The sequence below is a fragment of the Sinocyclocheilus rhinocerous genome, unplaced genomic scaffold (genome assembly GCF_001515625.1).
Source record: "Sinocyclocheilus rhinocerous isolate Xijiao unplaced genomic scaffold, SAMN03320098_v1.1 scaffold2770, whole genome shotgun sequence".
Classification (NCBI taxonomy): Eukaryota; Metazoa; Chordata; class Actinopteri; order Cypriniformes; family Cyprinidae; genus Sinocyclocheilus; species Sinocyclocheilus rhinocerous.
The window spans coordinates 219,350-227,483 of record NW_015659007.1 but is presented as its reverse complement, the minus strand read 5'-3'; the positions used below and the strand labels follow the sequence as shown (position 1 = coordinate 227,483).

General features: G+C 33.4%; 1 pseudogene; it reads right to left on the bottom strand.

Annotated features, from left to right (window-relative positions):
* Positions 1 to 8,134, bottom strand: part of LOC107723210 (transmembrane 6 superfamily member 2-like) — a 21,320-nt pseudogene continuing 13,186 nt past the window's right edge.

Genomic DNA, 8,134 nt, shown 5'->3' with positions numbered 1-8,134 from the left:
TCAGAAGGATTTGACTCTCTGAACAGAAACAAACACAGACACACTGAGTCCTCAAGAGGGCGATAGAGTTTCCTTCAGATCTCAGTTTTATTTCCATTCAGGTCACTTCATACTAACATGTCAACAGTTTAACCGGCTCGGAAAGATCAATACGTCGACCTGAAAGAGAAAACAGAGCCTAGAAGAAAGTTTATGCATGAACACATACTTTACAAATTGCGTTCTGACACATTTTAAATAGTGTGAGTGAGTGTTCACATACTTTACCAGGTGCTTTTGAGGCCGCAGGCTCTCGTGTCTCATTCAGACACGATCTGATCGGATTTTATTCTCACCTGCTGAAGCGTGTGTGAATGTGACGTGTTGTAGTTAATTTCACACGCCTGTTGCTTGGTTACACGTGTCTCGATGTCCTTCCTGTGTGTGTGTGTGTGCAAGAGAATGTAAGTGTGTCTGTGTGTGTGTGTGTGCAAGAGAATATAAGTGTGTATGTGTGTGTGTGTGTGTATTTGAGATAACTGCATGTGTTTCTGTGTGTTTTGTTTATGCAGTTTTAAGTGTTTTTTAAACTGCAGATGAGACTCAAAAATGAGTTTCATACTCAGTATTTTTTTCATACTCAGTAGTTTTGCAGTACACACATCTAAACATTCTTACATCAAGATACAGTAACTTCAGAAGCAAAAATGTTACGTCTTATTTTCTAAACAAAGGTATCAAAATTAAGTGAGTTTATACTTAAAATGAGAAAATATATGACAATAGGTCAGAAAAATAAATTTGAATTAAATTTTTACTTTTCTTCCCTAATTTGTGCATGGATATTTAAGCATAAACTCACATAATTTTAATAAAATATAAGTCTTGTTTTCTGAAAAATTTCAATAATTTAGATTTCCTCTCAAATGAAAAATCTCAAAGTTAAAAAATAAAAAGTTTTTAGTTAAAATGAGAAATTTCGCATAAATTAAGTTCAGTGCAACAAATGCTACCTTGAAATATGGTTAATAAAACACTTTAAAATAAATGTTTTCCTTTGAGTTTTAATAAATGTTAATTTTTCTTACACCACTGATACATATTTTTACTTGTTTTAAGCATAAACTCACTTAATTTGAATAATATTTTACTTAATATTTGAAGTAATTTTGCTCTCCAAGTAATTGTGTCTTGATTTAAGAATGTTTAGATATTTGTTCTGGAAAACAAGACAAAAATACTGATTAAGAAAGTTATTTTTTGCAGTTCAGGATCTGTTCTTAATCCTAGTGAGCTTCTTAACTAGACAACTTAAAGATGCAACTTCCTTAAGGTTTTTTAATATCACTTTGATAGAAAGATCAACAAGCTCAGTTCAATCTAATGCATTATGTGTGATGAAGTTAAAAACACATTTCATTCAGTGGTGGAAAATATTGATAAAAAGTTGATTCTAATTAATTCATTATTTTATCCATTATTTGTGCGAGTTGTATTTTTATTAAAATACAAGGTTTTCAAATTCTTGAAATCAAATGGCGTTTAACACACAGAAGTGCTTCCGAATCTCTCACTTGTGAGGTTCAGTCTCAGTTCGGATGCTACCTATGTAGGGAGCACTAGGTTTTGGAGCAGATGTGTTTGTTGTGGATCTCTTTTCCTCTCAGTATCGTCTGTTTGCTCTGTGTGTTTATTGATAACATGTATTCTTTAGTGAACATGATGACGAATAATCCACCATCTCACTCTTCTGTTTGCTCTGAGCTTATAGAGATCCACTTTCTTCTGTAAATAAATTGTCTTTACTCATTTATTCTTTCATAACGATCACTGTTTACTTGCTTTTAATGACAACATTTTTTAGTAGTTTTTTATTCTAGTATCTGATCACATTTAATCACCCTATTCAGTATTGTTTTTGTACAATAACTAGCAGAAGTGGCATGGAAATGTGTATTTCACACAATAACGAGCATATGTTTGGATCTCTTTATTAAACCCGTATTAAAACGCTCAGATCAATCTGCTTTCTGAGGTCAAACTTTGATGTTTTTATGCTTCACTTCACGTTTGTTGATGTGTTTTTGTTCTTTATTAAACTCGAGACAAGCCAACAATAAAACTGATTGGATCAAAACTGCTGTCATTTCATATGTTTTGTTTGAGTGACCTGCTTCCTTGTGTTAAAACTCAATTTAAGCATTTCTATTCTCAATGCACGAATAATACTTCAAACTGAACGTGTACAAATTCATTTCTCTTGTTTCCTTGATGCATTTTGATAATTTTATAAGGGAATCAATTCTAAAAATGCTAATGCTATGATATATTTTGTGATTATGATATATATTTGTGATTGATAGTCTGAAAGGCCGGTGCATGACAGCAGTTTTTATACACAGTTAATTTTAGTATGCTGTGCTGTTGTGTTGCTCATTATTGCTCTAGTTCTCTATTAGGACTCACTTACATTTATTATGTGATTTTAGGCCTCAGCAGTCACATAGACACACATTCATCTGCTGATTTAGTCATTTAGCAGACGCTTTTATCCAAAGCGACTTAGACGATTTAGGCCAGAAACATACTTTATCAAACTTTGATGTTTTTATGCTTCACTTCACGTTTGTTGATGTGTTTTTGTTCTTTATTAAACTCGAGACAAGCCAACAATAAAACTGATTGGATCAAAACTGCTGTCATTTCATATGTTTTGTTTGAGTGACCTGCTTCCTTGTGTTAAAACTCAATTTAAGCATTTCTATTCTCAATGCACGAATAATACTTCAAACTGAACGTGTACAAATTCATTTCTCTTGTTTCCTTGATGCATTTTGATAATTTTATAAGGGAATCAATTCTAAAAATGCTAATGCTATGATATACTTTGTGATTATGATATATATTTGTGATTGATAGTCTGAAAGGCCGGTGCATGACAGCAGTTTTTAGAGAAACATACTTTATGCATGCATACTTTAGAGGAACAGTTCACCAAAAAATGAAAATGTCCTCACCGATCATCCAAGATTAGGATGAGTTTGTTTCTTCATCAGATTTGTAGAAATGTAGCATTGCATCAGTGTCTCAGCAATGGATGCTCTGCAGTGAATGGGTGCCGTCAGAATGAGAGTCCAAACAGCTGATAAAAACATCACAATAATCCACAAGTAATCCACAGCACTCCAGTCCATCAGTTAACATCTGGAGAAGACCAAACAAATCCATCAAGACGTTTTTAACTAACATACGAGTCCATAATCTATAACAACGCTTCCTCCTCCAGTGAAAAAGTGCATCTCCTGTTGTCTCTCACATCAAAATCCAGCCACATATTTGTTTAGAGCTGTTTTGGCTTGTAAACGCTGCTTGATCTGTGCAGATTTCTCTCCTGATTCACACCAGACCACTTTTTCACTGGAGGAAGTGTTATTATGGATTACGGACTCAGATTTTAATTAAAAACATCTTAATGCTGGATTTGTTTCAGCTTTTGTCTTCTCCAGATTCTTCTCCAGTGCCGTGGATTACTTGTGGATTACTGTGATGTTTTTATCAGCTGTTTGGACTCTCATTCTGACGGCACCCATTCACTGCAGAGCATCCATTGCTGAGACACTGATGCAATGCTACATTCCTCCAAACCTGATGAAGAAACAAACTCATCTACATCTTGGATGGCTTGAGGGTGAGGACATTTTTTGTTTATTCAAGGCAAAAAGTCTCCCATCTAGAAACTATTGAGATGTTAAAGCAATCTCATTTGTGATATTTATTTCCTGAGGGATCTGTTCTATTCTGCAGTGTTATATATCTATAATAATCTATGTTCTGCTGTCTGTCTCTCCTCCATCGTGTCTGATCCTGACGCCCACTTCAGATCCATGAGGTCAGATTGAGCTTCTGTTCATCTGATTGTGTTGAAGTTACTCCCATTGTTTGCTATATTTAGTTCTCACTTCTGGGCAGACTCACACAAAGGCAGTGTTCACATTTTTAGCCCAGTGAGACTGATCTGATTCATTCAGCTTCATATAAACACACACACTCATGAAAAAAAAAAGTGTTAAAATGAGCTGAGAAAAATACATTTGACAGTCTCTTTTGCTCATCAAGGCTTGTATTTGATTATAAATACAGCAAAACAGTAATATTGTTAAATATTATTACATTGTCAAATAGCTGTTTTCTATGTGAATATCTGTTCAAATATAGGCTAATTTATTCTTGTGATCAAAGCTGTATTTTCAGCATCATTACTCCAGTCTTCAGTGTCACATGATCTTCAGAAATCATTCTAATATGCTGATCTGCTGTCGTTATCAAATAAAAAAGGTAATTGCAACATTTTACTAAACAGTTCTTTTTTCCTTGCAAACTCGAATTTATTTCACAATTCTTAAAAAGAGAGTTTAAATCTCTTTTAATTTTTGACTGCTGTCTGAATTCTGGGTTTACATCTCAAAATTCTATTTTTTTTCCCGTCACGGAATCAAAAAAAAATAAAAAAAATAATAATATATATATATATAAAAGGAAATTGTGAATTTATAGCTAACAATTCGGACTTTTTTCTCAGAATTGCAGAGAAAAAGTCAGAATTGAGATAATAAACTAAGAATTGAGTCTAAATGACCTTTCTTATTTTATTTATTTTGTGGCAGAAACAAGCTCAAGCTTCCATTTTTTTAAGTGTATCTCGGTTATGAAAAAGAAGAAATTACAGATATGAAGTGAATGTACAATTCTTCTCTCCAGCGTTTATTTCACTCATAAGCCCCATTTAATTAACTAATTAATAGTAAAATCGGATTTTTGCGTTGCATTTTCTGGTTATCTGTATCTGAATAAACATCTCTTTTCACTGAGGTATAAATGCTTAATTTATTCAGATGGTTTGAGCCCTTCATGTGTTTTCAAAACCCGATAAAGATCAGCCATTAAAGTCGACCAATCTGCTCGCAGCTCGTGTTGCCACGGTTACCGCCCACCTCAAAGCGTTCCGTTTTGCAAACGCAATAGTTAAACATGCTCTTTGTAATTCCAGAAAAAACATATTATTCGACATATTTTTAATGCGTTAATATTTTTAAGTTTAATGCGTAAACAGACCTGCGTGACCGTAGCAACCCGGGATTATCAGAGATGGATTTATTAATATTTTATTTTGAATTAAGAAATTATCATATTAATTATTATAGATATTATTACATTATTATTACAATTATTATATTAACCGTAGTCTTAGGCTACCGGACTGTAGGCTATTGCACGCGATGTAGACAGCATTCGAATTAAGTTTATCATGAATAAATGTTACATAATGTACATAAAATAAAATAGGCCTACAAGAAAACATTTTTATCCATCCCACAGTCTTGTAGCTAAGTCCAACTGATCGTCTTTTTTCTTTAATATTTGTATAGACTATTATTATTATTATTAGGCCTAGCCTATTATTATTATTATATTTTTATATTCGTTTTTTTCCCTTTATTTCGATCTCTTTATATAACTTTCTGACTAGTTTTGTAAATAATAACAAAGTTCTCTCAATGTTATGAACTCTACGTTAATAGAATGTTTGTTCAAAGTTTTGTTTTCTTTAAAAACGTTAGCAAAAAAACACATTTCAGTTTGGATGTTCGACTAACTTTATTTAAATGGTACTTATTAGTTTTCTAAGATGGTTAGAGAACATTCAAAAGTAACATTCCCATCATATTTGCAAAACTATAAAATAGAATGTTAGCTTAATGTTGTCGCGAATGTTCATATAACCAAGAAAAAGAATGTTTTTTAAATATTATAATATTTAAAAATGTTTTTTTAAACATTTTTTACACTTTTTTTAAACATTTAAAAACTGGATGTTTTGAACGTTTAATTGGAAACTTCATAGGAACATTAGCAAAATGTCATCTTTTTAATCGCAATTGAATCAAATCAAATAATTGTCAGAGCAAATATTCCCACTCTTTTGAGTAATGCAGCATGACATCATGATTTTTAATGGCTAAACCATTTAATTCAATGATATTCTTATCCTCAGGAACGGAACATTGCAGATACAGTGTTGAAAGTGATGTAATCAGTTCATTCAACACGCTGACAGGCTTCATTCATCTGTGTGAAAGATCAATGGGCCAGCGACACGATGTCTTCAGCTACAGAGCAAAGGTCAGAGATTTGATTGGACGAGGAAGAAATGTGACAGATCAGTTCATGCCTATATCTTTAAATGAATCTTGTTTCACTGTGTTGCAATGCTATAAATATCTCTCCCTGCTGAACCCGTGCCCCGGCGTTCCCTTTAGAGCCCAATGTGAAGAATAATAAACAGCGAATTTCACAAGACAAGAGATATGAGGGATCATGACAGGCAAAGAGCACACGTACCGCAGAAAAGTGTTGGGAAAAAACTATACGGCATAGAAAATCCTACAAAAAATATCAAGTAAAACATTTGGGTGAATCTGCCAAGAACATGTTCAGGTCATATTTGGACATTTGACAAAAGGACATCATTTGTAGCTTTATACTTCATATAAAAAAGACTTTTTCTCATCCCGGATAGGGTTTTTTTTTTGTGAGATTCACCCAATCAGGTACTGTTTTAATAATGTATACTAATTTAAAAATAATTCTAGTGCATGAAATACAGTCCTCGCAGCAGGAAACTACTAAACACACAGACAGTCAGACACGATCAGGACACACCCTGAGCGTCAACGGCCTTCAAACGTCTCTGAGAGTGATGTCAACTAGTCCAGAGTCCATATTTATTGAGATTTCACCAACTGACCAGAGATAAACCTGGCTGAGATCAGTAGTTTGAACTGTTTCACACACTTTACACTTGAACAAAGCTACAAAACACCATGTGAAAAAGAAAAACAGATGACTGACATTTTGGTCGATACCAATAAACCAACAATTATTTTGTCAAGGTCAATAATAATATGTCAAATCCATACTGTTTTGCCCTTTTTTGTGTTCACAAACAGTTCCATGCTTATAATAAAATAAATAAAATCAGGCATCTGTCTAATATTATTTTAATCATACTGATACTGACGATAAAAAAATGCATGACTGTTATGACTGAAATATTTTATAACCTAGTATAGAAATAGAATTTACTGCTTGAATTGGAAAAAATACGGCCAAATACTTGTATCTGCTTATAATAACAGGGAATGTTCTCAGAACGTTCTGAAAAGGTTCTCTCAATGTTATGAAAAAAACGTTCTTGCAGTAACGTTAATAAAATGCTCAAAATTTTCTGGTCTTTAACAATGTTATCAAAATGTTAGCACAAAAACTTAAGTTATACATCGTTAATGGAACTTTGTAGTGTCTAACTTTTTTTTTTTTAAATCTTACTGTTTTCATAGAACATTCAAAAGTAACATTTCCTTAATGTTGCAAAGTGATACAATGGAATGTTCCATTAACGTAACATTTTTAACTGGACGTTTTGAACGTTTGAACTTGATGGGAATGTTAGCGAAACGTCTTAGAACTTTTTTTTTGTTATATGGGATCAGCCTAATCAGACGGAAAGGCTTCGCTGGACATTTCAAAACCACTAATATTGGCAGATACAGATATAGTCACTGATATATTGATGCTGCGCAAACATCACACAGACACAGATGAGTTATCAGTCATCATATCGGCTAATATTGGGGGGGGGGTTCGTTATTGGCACTGATCTGAATTGTAAACAGATCATTTTTGTCCTAAAAAGACAGCAAAAAAGAGATTACACTCTTAAAAAGGTGCTCAAAAGGTTCTTCCCAACGATGCCATAGAAGAACCATTTTTCGGTTCCACAAAGAACCATTCAGCTGGGCTCGAAATGAACTTTTTTACTTGGTAGCACTGGTGCTCCCAACTTTAAAAAGTTAGGAGCACCAGCAAAAATTTAGGAGCACCCACCAAAAATTTATGAGCACCACAACTACAAATATTAACATATTTCATCTTTACATTCTTAACTTTAATGCAGATTTTAAGTTAATATTAGCTGTCAATCACTCAGTCACTGCTTTCTGCTGTCAGGTGACAGGGAGCTAACTACCGCGGGGAATACCTAAAGTTACAAATAATGGTGCTGGTGATAGCGATCATGTGGTGAATGTTGATCCAC